The following is a 17,250-nucleotide window of genomic DNA, read 5'->3' as shown; positions in this document are numbered from 1 at the left end:
TTCAATGTCCCACAGAACCTTCCAGATTACAAAGTTCTGGAATGTGGATTACCAAGTGTTTATATATATATATATATATATATATATATATATATATATATACATATTATTATTATTTGTCACATGCGCCAAATACAACAAGTTTAAAGCCTTTGTCCAAAGGAGTTTTTCCTGGTCAGGTCCAAATGTTGTCAGGTATAACTCCTGGCCCTAGTAGCAGTCGCATATCTGCAGTATGAGAGGAAAGGCAGGGTTTCATTTCCCCTCTCGTCCATTAAACAGACAAACAGCCAGTAATGTTTTATTACACAATTGATCAGACCGGGTATAAATTATCTCCACTGGTGCCGCAGGTGGCATTTATAGGTTACCTCCCAAATGGTACCCTATTCCCTTTTAGTGCACTGCTTTTGACCAGAGCCCTATGCGGGATAGGGTACCATTGAAGACGCAGCCTTGGTGCAGTCTCTGTCCCATACTGATGATGTCATACAATACTGCAAGAGAAGAGCAAAGCAGTGTGAAATAAAAGAGAGCGCAGAGTCAGTCAAATAAAATACTGATATTAAAATGTAGCCTTTTAAGTTGGTGATTTGGCTAAAAGGAAATGTATTGAGGACCAGTTATAGCCCTCTCTTGTCATGTTTATAATATGTATCTTGCCAGTTGGTGTGAGATGTGTGTTTGTGCATGTGTGTGTGTGTGTGTGTCTGAGCCCGTGCAAGAGTGTGTGTGCATGTGTGTGTGTCTCTGAAGGACAAGAATGTCAAAGTATTTTAGCGACGTGTTTCACAACGTGCCCTCAGAAGAAATGAGAGGCTGGGCAGTCGAGAATGCGTGTGTGTGTGTGTGTGTGTGTGTGTGTGTGTGTGTGTGTGTGTGTGTGTGTGTGTGTGTGTGTGTGTGTGTGTGTGTGTGTGTGTGTGTGTGTGTGTGTGTGTGTGTGTGTGTGTGTGTGTGTGTGTGTGTGTGTGTGTGTGTGTGTGTCCTACGTGATGGAGTTCTGGTGCAGTGTGTGTGTGTGTGTGTGTGTGTGTGTGTGTGTGTGTGTGTGTGTGTGTGTGTGTGTGTGTGTGTGTGTGTGTGTGTGTGTGTGTGTGTGTGTGTGTGTGTGTGTGTGTGTGTGTGTGTGTGTGTGTGTGTGAGAGAGAGAAAGAGAGAGAGAGAGAGGCTGACCAGACGAGTCTAGGCACTCTCCTTAATTAGCAAATACTTCTCTGCCCTCCCTGAACTCAGCAGTATTGACCAACCTAGTCCATCTCTCTCACACACCCATTTCTTATCATCGGTGTGCCCCTCCCTCTCTTGTCCAGTCTCAATACTTCTCAAGATTGACTGGAGGAAAGAAGGAAATTCATTGCGTGCACACAGAGTGAGAGAGCGTGAGTACGGGAAGAGATTGTGAGAGATACTACTCCTATTTTTACTGACAGTAACAATCAGTAACAGTCTAGTGCAGGCCACAGAGGGCAGAGAGGAAAACATGCATGAGCAAGTAGCCATTCTGAACAAATGTATTGGACAACACTTACACATGCTTGGCCCTCCTCTGGCTGTAGATCACCCGTGGCTGGGTGTGCTGTGGTCCCGGTGATAGCATCGGTGGCAGTCTTCCTCCTCTAGGAGCCACCCCAGAGTTCTTCTTCTCTGAGGTTTATTGGCAGACTACACTCATAAGGTGTATTGCTGCCACTGTGCGGGGTAGTAAAAAAATCCCCCCCCCCCACACACACACAAAAAATGGTTTGGATGAAAACAATCTATTAAAACATCAATAAAATTCATGCCACTACCCTGAATTTCAAACCAAATCTGTACTATTCAAATAGTACAGATATTCAGATAGTACAGGCTCAGGAAGCAGGAACCTGGGAGGGAGGGGACCTCTTCATTCAGTACTCCCTGTAACATTTCAGCTGCAGAGTTCTGGAGATCCAGAAATGAATGTGCCGCCTTCACAATGAGGTCTAGATTCTTTTTTTATTTTTTATTAGTTTGACTAGTGGAATTGATCACTTGCACTACAAACGCCACCTTCTTCACTATTCGTATGTCAGGATACTTCTCCTGCATGTCATTCACTGCAGACTGTGGGACATCCACTACCATCTCCTGTCTACTCACTCCTTCAGCTATTCTCACTGTCTCCACATAGGAGACCTGCTGGATGGCCCTAATCCTAGCTACTGCGACCTCCTTCATCCATACAGAGCACTCCGGGAGCTTGGGAACGTGGTTCCCATCACAATTACAACAACATTCTTCATCTGACTCTTCAACTACTACATATGTATTCCTTCGACAAACACTTGCCACGTGTCCAGACTTTTTACACTTGTAACAATGCAACGGTTTCTGTACATACGATCTCACCGCATATCTCACCTACCCAGGTTTTACATAAGTTGGGAGAACCACTTCACCGAACGACAGTAAAAAAAAAGATTCCTTCCATCTTTCATTAGATTCAATCGACGTGTGTCTACCACTCCTGGAATGTTCTCCCTAAACCCACACAGTCTTTATGTCCAACGAGACACCAGAGATGACACCTTTAACCGGTGCCCTACTCTGAAAGTCAAAGCTTCCCACCTCACATGTCGAAATCTTGTCGAGCCAAAGAGCTTTCTCCTTTTGCGCTGTTGACACACACGAACTCAGCATCACACCACTCCTGGTCACTTTGATTTGTTTAACACTTTTTTTGGTTACTACATGATTCCATATGTGTTATTTCATCGTTTTGATGTCTTCAATTACTATTCTACATTGTAGAAAACAGTCAAAATAAAGAAAAACCCTTGAATGAGTAGGTTTGTCCAAACTTTTGACTGGTGCTGTACAGTATGACTCGATGCAGTTGTAGGCCTACAGTACCATTAATACTTTGACAACATTTCAATCAAATCTCATTTTATTCGTCACAGGCTTCGTAAACAACAGGTGTAGACTAACAGTGAAACGCCGACACGGGCCCTTCCCAACAATACTGAGAGAAAGAAAATAGAGAAATAATAGAAAAGTAAAACACGTAATACTAAATACACAATGTGTAACAGTACCAGTACCAAGTTGATGTGCAGGGGTGCGATAGTAATTGAGGTAGCTATGCACATATAACTAGGAATAAAGTAACAGATCATAAACAGTAGCAGCAGAGTTTGTGATGAAGTCAAAACAGTGCAAAAAGGGTCCATGCAGATCGTCCGGGTAGTTATTTTGCTAACTATTTAGCAGTCTTATTATGGCTTGGTGGTAGAAGCTGTTCAGGGCCCTGTTGTTTCCAAAGTTGGTGCAAAGGTACCGCCTGCCTTGCGGTGGCAGAAAGAACAGTCTACGACTTGGGTGGCTGGAGTCTGACCACTTTTAGGACATTCCTCTGACACCGCCTGGTGTAGAGGTCCTGAATGGCGAGCAGCTTGGCCCCAGTGATGTACTGGGCTGTACGCACTAGCCTCTGTAGGGCTTTCCGGTCGGATGCCAAGCAGTTGCCACGCCAAGCGGTGATGCAGCCAGTCAAGATGCGCACAATGGTGCAGCTGTTGAACTCGTTGAGCATCTGAGGGCACGTGCCAAATCTTTTCAGCCTTCGGAGGGGGAAGAGGCGTTGTTGTGCCCTCTTCACGACTGTGTTTGGTGTGTGTCGACCATGATAGATCCTTAGTGATGTGGACACCGAGGAACTTTGAAGCTCTCGACCCGCTCCACTACAGCTCTGTTGATGTGTATCGGGGCGTTTCCTGTAGTCCATGATCAGCTTCTCTGTCTTGCTGACATTGAGGGAGAGGTTGTTGTCTCTGACCTCCCTATAGGCTGTTTCGTCATCGTCAGTTATCAGGCCTACTGCCGTCTTATTATTACTAATAGTATGTCACGTCAATAAAGCAATTCGATTTTGAAAGAGAAATACAAATATCAGAACATCATATCAGCCTACATACCAAGTGTGGTCAGTGTACTGGCAAGTGTATTGGCAAGCAAACCCTTGTTGATCCATGAAGAATAGATGCGCATGGGATAGCTGCGTTTCTTCTCGCGAGAGTTTCTTTGAGTAGCCTACCCCTTTTCCTTTTTTTCCCCATTCGTGGAAGAGCTTTATCAGTGACAGTCTCCCCCTGTCGTCATAACAGCATAGTACGGCTCTGACACTACCTCCACTCAATACCGAGAGAGAGGCACAATAAACAGAAGACATCTGTGTCTGACATCGAGGCAGCGAAGACCGTAATTTAAACCGCGCGTCTTCGCTCCCCAACTAGAAACCCTCCTCACCCCATGAACGGTGCCGGTGACACGGGGTTTAACGTCCTCTAAAGACGGTGACAGGGCGAGGAGGGAACGTTGCCTTCCGGGGGGATTCAGCGAAGCAGCGGCTGAAGCAGGGTTGATTTGGTTTTGACCACTGGAGGACCCACCACTAACTAGCTGGGTAAGGGTAAACGCACAGCATGAACCCAGCCACGCGTTCCGCTCCTCTCGAGCTCCGTCCGTGCGTGCATCAGCAGGCTGCTGTGTCTGTCCTTTTATAGAAATTTAGCTCGAAATGTCTCGATCTAGTCCCGTGCCTCTGTCAGTCCCGTCAGTGAGTGGAGTGGACGTGGAACATTCGAATCGGGATATGAATTCAATTCACCCAGGCATCATTACCATGCAATTGGACATGGTGAGGTATAGTGGTTGACGGTGCGTATATCTGTGGTGGTGGTGGTGGGGTACAGACTACTGTGCTGATGCTGTTGCGTGTGTGACGCGCCTTCCATGGCGAGACCACTGAGCGAGACGCATGTGTGTTTGTTGGTGTTCCTCGCCTCGCGCACATCTGTTTGGTTGGGGACCGCAGAAGGTAGCCGATGTCTCGTATGTCGTGTTTTTAATAGATTTCATAGACAGTACAGTGGACGACGTGGTGTTTACACGAACATCGACGCTGCATTGGAAACGCAACACGTTATGAGCTAGCGTTATTATTATGGTCCAAATAAAATCGGATGAAACCAGTTTGTTGAGAAACATGGCATTTGTAGGCCTAATCAGTGTTTATTATAGGTCTATTACTAATGTTAATAATAATGTATTATTATTGTTATTATTATTATTATTATTATTATTATTATTATTATTGTACTTGCATTATTACACGACTATGGCAGCCAATTTCATAGCCTAGACCTAGTAGCCTAATTGCTGTGATCCTGTGCCATGTTGGACAGATCAACACACACAGATAGCGAGAGAGAGATTTCCTGAATTGGCCATGTCACAAATGTCTGAGGTCTGTTTACTTCAGCTGGCTGTTTGGGTTAGCTTGATAACCGTTACCAGAGCCATCCTGTGTGTGTGTGTGTGTGTGTGTGTGTGTGTGTGTGTGTGTGTGTGTGTGTGTGTGTGTGTGTGTGTGTGTGTGTGTGTGTGTGTGCGTGCGTGCGTGCGTGCGTGCGTGCGTGCGTGCGTGCGTGCGTGCGTGCGTGCGTGCGTGCGTGCGTGCGTGCGTGCGTGCGTGCGTGCGTGTGTATGAGAGAGAGAGAGAGAGAGAGAGAGAGAGAGAGAGAGAGAGAGAGAGAGAGAGAGAGAGAGAGAGAGAGAGATGCTCTCTCCTTGATGTTGCATAACGACTGTCTGTGGCACTGCTGTCAAAATAAGATGGCATGGTTTCCTGCCATAATGCCATATCATCTTCAGACTAGACTATACATCTAGTCTATCTATGTGCCGGGAATCATGTAGCCTTATTACTAGATAATGTATAGGGCAATTCCACGATAATGGAATTAGGCTTTGACTCAGATGTTTCACTTTAAAATGTATGCCAAACAAAAAACGCTGATTTAAAAGTAGAACAAACAATACAACTCTATGCACCAGTACTGCTTTGAAACATTTCCACTGAAACATTTGCACAAACAAATTTAGTGGAAGAACTGTGCAGATGCAAACTTTGGAAACGGAATTACGGTAAAATCTCCCTCAGGATTCTATGCGACCACATTTTCCAAAAACTCTGTTAAATATCTGCTCCGAATTAAGATTCAAAGATGTTTTTAATTATTATTTCATATAACTAGGCAAGTCAGTTAGGAACAAATTCTTAATTAGAATGACAGTCTAGGAACAGTGGGTCAACTGCCTTGTTCAGGGGCAGAATGACAGATTGTTACCTTGTGAAGCCACTTCACTTACTGTAGTTTAGTAACCAAATTAGATTTTTTTCAAACCCAAGGTGGGATTTGATCTAGCAACCTTTCGGTTACTGGCCCAACACTCTAACCACTAGGCTACCTGCCACCCCAATTCAAAGATGTCTGCCGAAAGAATGGGGTGTCAGCTATGACATGGCACCTTGAGTTTGAAAAAATCTAATTTGGTTACTTAACTACAGTAAGTGAAGTGGCTTTACACCCGGTGACAGAATTATGGAAATGGTTTACATCATGGGTCCCGGATCTGTACTATACAGAAATGCATAGTCATGTTTCACAAGTTTGGACATACAATGCAGTGCAGTACAATACAGCACAGCAGAGTAGGGGAGGGTAGAGTTCAGTACAGTGCAGTACAATACAGCACAGCAGAGTAGGGGAGGGTAGAGTTCAGTACAGTGCAGTACAATACAGCAGAGTAGGGTAGGGTAGAGTTCAGTACAGTGCAGTGCAGTACAATACAGCACAGTAGGGGAGGGTAGAGTTCAGTACAGTGCAGTACAATACAGCACAGCAGAGTAGGGGAGGGTAGAATTCAGTACAGTGCAGTACAATACAGCACAGCAGAGTAGGGTAGGGTAGAGTTCAGTACAGTGCAGTACAATACAGCACAGCAGAGTAGGGTAGGGTAGAGTTCAGTACAGTGCAGTACAATACAGCACAGCAGAGTAGGGTAGGGTAGAGTTCAGTACAGTGCAGGTACAATACAGCAGAGTAGGGTAGGGTAGAGTTCAGTACAGTGCAGTGCAATACAGCAGAGTAGGGTAGGGTAGAGTACAGTGCAGTGCAGGTACAATACAGCAGAGTAGGGTAGGGTAGAGTTCAGTACAGTGCAGTGCAATACAGCAGAGTAGGGTAGGGTAGAGTACAGTGCAGTGCAGTACAATACAGCACAGCAGAGTAGGGTAGGGTAGAGTTCAGTACAGTGCAGTACAATACAGCAGAGTAGGGTAGGGTAGAGTTCAGTACAGTGCAGTGCAATACAGCAGAGTAGGGTAGGGTAGAGTACAGTGCAGTGCAGTACAATACAGCACAGCAGAGTAGGGTAGGGTAGAGTTCAGTACAGTGCAGTACAATACAGCACAGCAGAGTAGGGGAGGGTAGAGTTCAGTACAGTGCAGTACAATACAGCAGAGTAGGGTAGGGTAGAGTTCAGTACAGTGCAGTGCAGTACAATACAATACAGCACAGCAGAGTAGGGGAGGGTAGAGTTCAGTACAGTGCAGTACAATACAGCACAGCAGAGTAGGGGAGGGTAGAGTTCAGTACAGTGCAGTACAATACAGCACAGCAGAGTAGGGGAGGGTAGAGTTCAGTACAGTGCAGTAGAAGAGTAGAGTATAGTAGAGTACAATACAATATACTGTACTATACTGTACTATGCCACATTTTCTTTACTCTACTTTATTGTACTGTACTGTACCACTGTATTGTCTTGTACTGTTCTTGACTGAGCTCTACTCACTGTACTGTACTGTGCTGTCCAAACTTGTGAAACATACAGCACCAGTCAAAAGTTTGGACACACCTACTCATTCACTCATTTTCTTTCTTTTTAATATTTTCTACATTGTATAATAATAGTTAAGACATCAAAACAATGAAATAACACATGGAATAATGTTGTAACCAAAAAATATGTTTAACAAATCAAAATCTATTTTGTATTTGAGATTCAAAGTAGCCAGCCTTGATGACAGCTTTGCACACTCTTGGCATTCTCTCAACCAGCTTTTCTAACAGTCTAGAAGGAGTTCGCACATATGCTAAGTACTTGTTGGCTGCTTTTCCTTCACTCTGCGGTCCAACTCAACCCAAACGATCTCAATTGAGTTGAGGTCGGGTGATTGTGGAGGTCAGGTCATCTGATGCAGCACCATCACTCTCCTTCTTGGTCAAATAGGCCTTACACAGCCTGGAGGTGTATTATGGGTCATTCTCCTGTTGAAAAACAAATGATAGTTCCACTAAGCACAAACCAGATGGGATGGCGTATCGCTGCAGAATGCTATGGTAGCCATGCTGGTTAAGTGTGCCTTGAATTCTAAATAAATCACTGACAGTATGACCAGCAAAGCACCATCACACCTCCTCCTCCATGCTTCACGGTGGGAACCACACATGCAGAGGTCATCCATTCATCTGCTCTGCGTCTCACAAAGATACGTTGGTTGGAAACAAAAATCTCAAATTTGAACTCGTCAGACCAAAGGACAGATTTCCACAGGTCTAATATCCATTGCTCGTGTTTCTTGGCCCAAGCAAGTCTCTTCATCTTATTGGTGTCCTTTAGTAGTGGTTTCTTTGCAGCAATTCAACCATGAAGGCCTGATTCACGCAGTCTCCTCTGAACAGTTGATGTTGAGATGTGTCTGTAACTTGAACTCTGTGAAGCATTTATTTGGGCTGCCGTCTGAGGTGCAGTTAACGCTAATGAACTTGTCCTCTGCAGCAGAGGCAACTCTGGGTCTTCTTTTCCTGTGGCGGTCCTGATGAGAGCCAGTTTCATCAGCGCTTGATGGTTTTTGTGACTGCATTTGAAGAAACTTTCAATGTTTTAGAAGTTTTTCGAATTGACTGACCTTCATGTCTTAAGTAATGATGGACTGTTGTTTCTCTTTGCTTATTTGAGATGCCATAATATGGATTTGGTCTTTTACCAAATAGGGATATCTTCTGTATACCACCCCTACCTTGTCACAACACAACTGATTGGCTCATACGCATTAAGACGGTCCTTCTGTAGCTCAGTTGCTAGAGCATGGCGCTTGTAACGCCAGGGTAGTGGGTTCGATCCCCGGGACCACCCATACATAGAATGTATGCACACATGACTGTAAGTCGCTTTGGATAAAAGCGTCTGCTAAATAGCATATATATATATATATAAGACGGAAAGGAATTCCACATATTCATTTTTAACAAGGCACACCTGTTAATTGAAATGTATTCTAAGTGACTACCTCATGAAATTGGTTGAGAAAATGCCTCATAAAGCTGGTTGAGAGAATGCCAAGAGTGTGCAAACTGTCATCAAGGCAAATGGTGGCTACTTTGAAGAATATAAAATATAAAATATCTTTTGATTTGCTTAACACCTTTCTGGTTACTACATGATTCCATATGTGTTATTCCATAGTTTTGATGCCTTCACAATTTTTTTACATTGTAGAAAATAGTAAAGTAAAGAAAAACCCATGAATTAGTATAGTGGCTTGCGAAAGTATTCACCCCCCTTGGCATTTATCCTATTTTGTTGCCTTTTTTTGGAGTTTGTATCATTTGATTTACACAACATGCCGACCACTTTGAGGATGCAAAATATCTTTTATTGTGAAACAAACAAGAAATAAGACAAAAAAATGAAAACTTGAGCGGGCATAACTATAAACCCCCCCAAAGTCAATACTTTTTAGAGCTTTATTTTTTCAGCAATTACAGCTGCAAGTCTCTTGGGGTATGTCTCTACAAGCTTGGCACATCTAGCCATGGGGATTTTTGCCCATTCTTCAAGGTAAAACTGCTCCAGCTCCTTCAAGTTGGATGGGTTCCCCTGGTGAACAGCCAGTGCAGGTGCATCAAAGCTGGGACCGAGAGACTGAAACACAGCTTCTATCTCAAGGCCATCAGACTGTTAAACAGCCATCACTAACATTGAGTGGCTGCTACCATCATACTGACTCAAATCTCTAGCCACTTTAATAATAGAAAATTGGATGCAATAAATGTATCACTAGTCACTTTAAACAATGCCACTTTATATAATGTTTACATACCCTAAATGACTTCTCATATGTATATACTGTACTCTATACCATCTACTGAATCTTGCCTATGCCACACAGCCATCACTCATCCATATATTTATATGTACATATTCTTATTCATTCCTTTACACTTGTGTGTATAAGGTAGCTATTTCTTTTAACCTTTATTTTACTAGGCAAGTCAGTTAAGAACAAATTCTTATTTTCAATGACGGCCTAGGAACAGTGGGTTAACTGCCTGTTCAGGGGCAGAATGACAGATTTGTACCATGTCAGCTCGGGGATTCAAACTTGATACCTTTCGGTTACTAGTCCAACGCTCTAACCACTAGGCTACCCTGCCGCCCCGTTGTGTAAATTTTAGATTACTTGTTAGATATTACTGCATAGTCGGAACTAGAAGCACAAGCATTTCACTACACTCGCATTAACATCTGCTATTGTATGTGACCAATACAATTGGATTTGATTTGGTGTACAGCAATCTTTAAGTCATACCACAGATTCTCAATTGGATTGAGGTCTGGGCTTTGACGAGGTCATTCCAAGACATTTAAATGTTTCCCCTTAAATCACTCGAGTGTTGCTTTAGCAGTATCCTTAGGGTCATTGGCCTATTGTCATTGAAAGGTGTACCTCCGGCCCAGTCTCAAATCTATGGAAGACTGAAACAAGTTTCCCTCAAGAATTTCCCTGTATTTAGCGTCATCCATCATCCCTTCAATTCTGACCAGTTTCCCAGTCCCTGCCGATGAAAAACATCCCTGCTACCACCATGCTTCACTGTGGGGATGGTGTTCTCAGGGTGATGAGAGGTGTTGTGTTTGCGCCAGACATAGCGTTTTCCTTGATGGCCAAAAAGCTCCATTTTAGTCTCATCTGACCAGAGTACCTTCTTCCATATGTTTGGGGAGTCTCCCACAGGCCTTTTGGCAAACACCAAACGTGTTTGCTTATTTTTGTCTTTAAGCAATGTTTTTTTCTGTCCACTCTTCCGTAAAGCCCAGTTCTGTGGAGTGGACGGCTTAAAGTGGTCCAATGGTCAGATACTCCTATCTCCACTGTGGAGTTTTGCAGCCTCTTTGTTGCCTCTCTGATTAATGCCCTCCTTGCCTGGTCTGTGTGTTTTGGTGTGCGGCCCTCTCTTGGCACGTTTGTTGTGGTGTCATATTCTTTACATTTTTTAATAATGGATTTAATGGTGCTCCGTGGGATGTTCAAAGTTTCTGATATTTATTTGTAACCCAACCCTGATCTGTACTTCTCAACAACAACTTTGTCCCTGGCCTGTTTGGAGAGCTCCTTGGTCTTCATAGTGCCGCTTGCTTGGTGGTGTTGCAGACTCTTTTGCCTTTCAGAACAGGTGTATATATACTGAGATCATGTTGCACTTAGATTGCACACATGTGGTCTTAATTTAATTAATTATGTGACTTCTGAAGGTAATTGGATGCACCATATCTTATTTAGGGGCTTCATAAGCAAAGGGGGTGAATACATATGCACGCACCACTTTTCCATTTAAAAATGTTTAAATTTTTTTTAAACATTCTTTTTTTCAATTTCACTTCACCATTTTGGACTATGGTGTGTATGTCCGTTACATGAAATCCAAATAAAAATCCATTTAAATTACAGGTTGTAATGCAACAAAATAGGAAAAACACCAAGGGAGATTAATACTTTTTCAAAGCACTGTATGTGTGTCCAAACTCTTGACCGGTTCTGTACGTCTATGATAGGTTCAGATTTGGTCCAGTCCGTTTTTTCTGTGGACATTAACATCAAGGCCAGGGTGAACTGACCGAATTTCAACTACTTTTCAACGTCCATGAACGTCCAGTGTCGGTCGGTGCTCAGTGGGTGAGGGGGCTGGTTACAGTAAATGGAAAGAGAGGGAGCTAATGGGTAGGTGTCAGTAAGAGCTGGGAGAGGTGACCTTCACTGGAGAATGAGAGAGAGAGAAAGGCAGAGAGAGAGAGAGAGGGAGAGGGAGGGGTTGTCCAGACTCAGACTTTTTTAACACTCTTGGTTTAACTACCAGATGACAGAAACAGAAAGAAAACAGTTATGTGCTGAACATAACAGTATGCCAGTGGAACGGAGGACAGTAGCAGGTGACCCAACTGTGGTTTGTGACTATTAAGATTTCCCATTGTAGCCAAATTCAGCTGCAGTAATTCCGTTACTGATTTTTACGTAATTCCGTTACCAATTTTGTAACAAAATTACAAGTTTTAATCACTTAATAATTTATGAACAAAATTTATATAAGTAAAATCATTATAATTCATTGTTAGGTGTACCATTACGTGTTTCTCCTCTAAACTTTCATTATCCTCCCTCCACATAAAGATACGTGGGTTTTTGGTAACAGAATTACAAGCCAATATTTCTTAGACTTACAGAAGGTAAACAATTTCTCCAAAACTAAGTGTGTGTTGATATTAGTTGGCAGGGGTCTTTACATTGAACATGATTGTTTTGATGTATTTCTAATACATTTGAATACTTTTTCTTGTAGATGTAGATGTTTCTTAAGACCCCTTTTCCATCTGTTTATCCAGAAATCAAAGCCTTTACTTATGCCGCACTTTTAAGATGGAAGGGCCCATGAGCACCAACATGTGAAGTTCATAGGAGCATAACAAAAGCTCATAGGAAAGCTCATAGGAGTTTTTAAGATGGAAAAAGGTTGAAAAATGTATCTATGCTCAAAATATAGACTCGTATGTTTCATTTGACACCCATTTTGTTATGCTCCTATGAACTTCACATGTTGGTGCTCATGGGCCGCCTGGAAATGCCCATAGGCTACTCCATAGAGAAAGACAGACATAATTTGCAAATAAATTCATTAAAAATCCTACCATGTGATTTTCTGGATTTTTTTTCTCATTTTGTTTGTCATAGTTGAAGTGTATCTATGATGAAAATTACAGGCCTCTCTCATCTTTTTAAGTGGGAGAACTTGCACAATTGGTGGCTGACTAAATACCTTTTTGCCCCACTGTATCTACACTTTTGATTAAAAGCGCGAGGGGGCCGCTCGCAACAACTGTCCATTTATTGCCCCGAGAATCGCTAAAAGATGCGCCCCAGAAAACATCACAGACTCACGTGAATACTTAAAATATCACAATGTTAGTTGGCGGGGTTGACTGTGGTATAGACCATTCAACTTTACTGGGTGTAAAATTTGAACTAAACTTGAATAGTCTTTACATTGTTGAATCACTTATTGGCCACCAGTTTCATATTGGGAATGATGTCATCAAAAGATGACATCATCCATTGGGCTAAAAGATAACTATTTTATAGCCCCCAGGGTCAACAGTTGTTGTTAGTTGGTTTTGGGAAGCATGCTTATTTGTAGAACATCACACTGGTTCTGTTCCCCAGGCCCCCACAGACCCAAATATATCTTCAATCATTCTACTACATGTTGATACGATCTAGATAAGCCCACTCTATCATTTGCTGTAGCAACCACTGTACTGGTTTGGCCTAATGGTATTTTCCTGATTGGGCGCCGCCCAGGACCCTGCCTGCCCATGTCTAGTAGTCTAGTATTTGTTGTGATGAGTAGGCAAGCTCATATTCAGATTCTATTTTATTCTAATCTACTCTACTCTCTCTACTCTGATCCATCTGATCCTGTAAACAGTTTTATCTTCAACGAAATAGGCCTATATTGGAGAGCCAATAGACTCTTTGTACAGTATAATGCATGGTTGCCTACCTCCAATACCGGTGTGTGTTTGTGTGTGTGCGTGTGTAAAGAGTCTGGTGGGTGAAACATTAGCCGTGCCAATCACGAAATGGAAAATTCCAGCGATTCCTGTGCCACTCACCTTCCATGTCACCCAGAGTGACAGATTGGGGCGTGTTCCTCACTAAAGGCAAAGACGACTGCGTGTGTGTGTGTGTGTGTGTGCGTGCGTGCGTGCGTTTGATTATGTGTGTATGTGTGTGAGTGTGCAGACCCGCGAGCAATTGCGGCCCATCATGTGGAGTTCAGATTTTTATGGCCCCCGTCAAAGTTCACCCATCCCTGATATAGATCAACATTAGCATCGTCATTCATTACAAATGAACAAAGCTGAAAAATGATCCTAGATCTACATTACTGTACAGAAGTACTAGGCCACTGTCTCTCGCTATAAGGCTTATACAGTAGCTCTATTGCCTAACTTGTACTTTACAGTAATAGTATACTAGTAGGCAAATATGAATCCAACCACGGTCTCTCAAAAGCAAGACAGTGGAACTACTAGACCGATGACCGTACAGTGATGTCACCAGTGACATTGCTGCCAGTGGCACTTGATCTCTCGTGCAGTGTGTGTGTGTGTGTGTGTGTGTGTGTGTGTGGGGGGGAGTTGAATTAAGATCGCATGAAGGAAGACATACAGGAAAAGCTCTAAGAACACATAATGGAGCAGAAAGAGATGGATCGAGATAAAGGATGAGACAGGGGAAGGTAAGAGAAAGATGGAGAGACAGAAGTGTGGGTAGAGAATGGAGAGAGGATTAATAGGTCGAACGGGGAGTTTGCATTAGCAGAATGAGCGATGGACGGCGAGGAAAATGAGATGAGAGTAAGGAAGAGAGAGTGCTAGTGGGAGATGACGAGAGAATCAGAGACGAGAGAGAGAGCGAGAGATGGACATGGTGAGTGAAGAGAGAACGAGAGAGAGGGCGGAGGCGAAGAGACGGTGGAGTGAAAAGAGAAAGAGGCCGCGGCAGAGGAGGGCGAGAGAGAGAAAAAGGGAGGAAGAGAGAGAGAGAGGAGGAGGTAAAGAGATGGACAGAGAGGATGCAGTAGGTGGTGTGGGCCCAGCGTTTCCAGAGCAACCAAGCCAGAGTTCACACTGAGGCTCAGGCAGAGAACGAGAGGGAGAGAGATGGCGAGAGAAAGGGAGTGACGGAGAGACGAAAGGAGAGAAAGTGATAGACTGACGCCTGAGAGAGGAGAGCGCGTACGCATAACGTATATATGACGGCGGTGTAAACCCCCACACTGAAACATATCCCCCTGTGAACTTCATACACAGATTCCAGGAGCTAATTCTAGAACGGACACCCCTCTCATTCCCCTCTCCCTCTTCACCCCCCCTCCTCCTCCTCACCCCTCCCTCCCCCACTTCCGCCCCTCAGCTGTCCTTTCAGATATTAATAACTCAATTGAGACACCCAGGTTGTATCCCAAATAGCACCCTATTCCCCTGCTTTTCACTAGAGCCCTATTGAGTTTTGATGAAACAGTGTACTAAATAGAAGGGCTGGGAATTGCCAGGGACCACACAATACGATATTATCATGATACTTAGGTGTTGATACGATAATTATTGCGAGTCTCACGACTCTATATGTATTGCGATTCGATACTGGGTCTTTATTGCGATTCGATGTTCCCAACATATTGTTCAACATTTGTCTGCTGTAGAGAAAAGAGAGAGCCACGAGAAAATGAGCTTTGATCAGCCATCGAAATAAAAGTGCTGAAAAAAATGGGCTCCCTATTTTTTTTTAAAGATGGAGAACAAGCTATGAAGGAAACATGTTGGTGCAGGTACAACTAGCACAAAAATAGGGAATAGGATGCAATTTAGGAAGCAGCCCCCAGACTAGCCAACCTGTATCCTGTAGTCTTTCTTTGGCGCTCCCTAGTATCTACCCAGACACAGATGCAATCTCAAACACACATACACACACACATAAATCAAACACACACACACACTCTCTCTCACTCCTTCACCCCCCCATAAGTCAGTCCTCACTTAGCTCATCCTACATTTGAGAAGAGTATAGGGTGTCTAGTCTACTGACTAGACATCATGAGTGTACTGTAGCCTGACTAGTGACCACACTCACACACACACGCGCACACACACACACACTAGGGAGAGACACGGTTAATCTAATATCCGAACGGACGTTGTCATTCGATTACTTGGAGTCAGTGTCTATTTTGACAATGAAAAGCGTTGTTTATAAATTAAATTAGATGATCCTTGTGACATTGTTACCTACAAGGATACTCCATGACATTTAAAATACCACAACATTTAAAATACCATGACATTTAAAATACCGTGACATTTAAAATACCGCGACATTTAAAATATATCACTGTTGCTTTTAGCCAAAACTACAGATTGGTCAAGAGTCAAGATTTCTTTAATATTTTACCTGGATATCATGTTTTTTTCACGATATTAATGTCAAATGCCCATCCCTGACACACACACACACACACACACACACACACACACACACACACACACACACACACACACACACACACACACACACACACACACACACACACACACACACACACACACACACACACACACACACACACACACACACACACACACACACACACACACAGTCACTAAGGCCTGTATTGTTTGCTCTGTGTGGTCTCATTCTAATGTCAATATCTTGAAATGGTTACGTGGGTACCAATGGATTCTCTCAGCGTGGTTCTCCTATGTCCTACTACGTCCATATTATACACTGAGTATACAAAACATTAAGAACACTTGCCCTTTCAATGACAGACTGACCAGGTGAAAGCTATGATCCCTTATTGATGTCGCTTGTTAAATCCAATACAATTAGTGTAGTTGAAGGGGAGGAGACAGGTTAAGGAAGGATTTTTAAGCCCGAGTCAATTGAGACATGGATTGTGCATGTGTGCCATGCAAGACAGCATATGCAAGTGTCTTTAAACGGGGGTATGGTAGTAGGTGCCAGGAGCACCGGTTTGGGTCAGGAACTGCAACGGTGCTGGGTTTTCATGCTCAACAGTTTCCCGTATGTATCAAGAATTGCCCACTTACCAAAGGACATCCAGCCAACTTGACACATCTGTGGGAAGCATTGGAGTTAACATGAGCCCCGGCGAATTGAGGCTTTTCTGAGGTCAACAGGGGAAGGGAAGGTGTTCCAAATGTTTGGTATACTCAGTGTACTGTGTATACTGTATTGTATATATTGAGGTAGTTGAGTTTCCTTCAAGACTGAACATGGGCTATGTCTCAATTATCTCTCCTTCCTCCCAAAATGTGCATTTCCTCCTTCCTATCTGATATCTATCTACTGAAGTACACACAGATTTACACACTCGAACCAAGCATTGATTCTAGGGATGAAAAAGACAACAGTGAATGCAGCTTACGTAAATGCAGTGGCTACGGGTCGAGATCCTAATATGTCATTTCGTGCACTAATAATATCCAATAATCCACAAGGGAATATCAGTTTTCCTCCAC

At 43.3% G+C, this 17,250-nt stretch overlaps 1 protein-coding gene across 2 annotated transcripts in view; it reads left to right on the top strand.

Annotated features, from left to right (window-relative positions):
- Positions 1-4,092: 4,092 nt before the first annotated feature.
- ache (acetylcholinesterase) overlaps positions 4,093-17,250 on the top strand; it is a 32,987-nt gene continuing 19,829 nt past the window's right edge. The window contains exon 1 of one of the 2 annotated variants that reach the window (XM_046329070.1): positions 4,093-4,429. The gene's annotated coding sequence lies outside the window, so the exon portion shown is untranslated. The other variant, XM_046329072.1, reaches the window with a different exon arrangement.

Source organism: Oncorhynchus gorbuscha, linkage group LG25 (assembly GCF_021184085.1).
Source record: "Oncorhynchus gorbuscha isolate QuinsamMale2020 ecotype Even-year linkage group LG25, OgorEven_v1.0, whole genome shotgun sequence".
Classification (NCBI taxonomy): Eukaryota; Metazoa; Chordata; class Actinopteri; order Salmoniformes; family Salmonidae; genus Oncorhynchus; species Oncorhynchus gorbuscha.
Note: the sequence above shows the minus strand (reverse complement) of the source record. Positions and strands in the feature narration are given on the sequence as shown.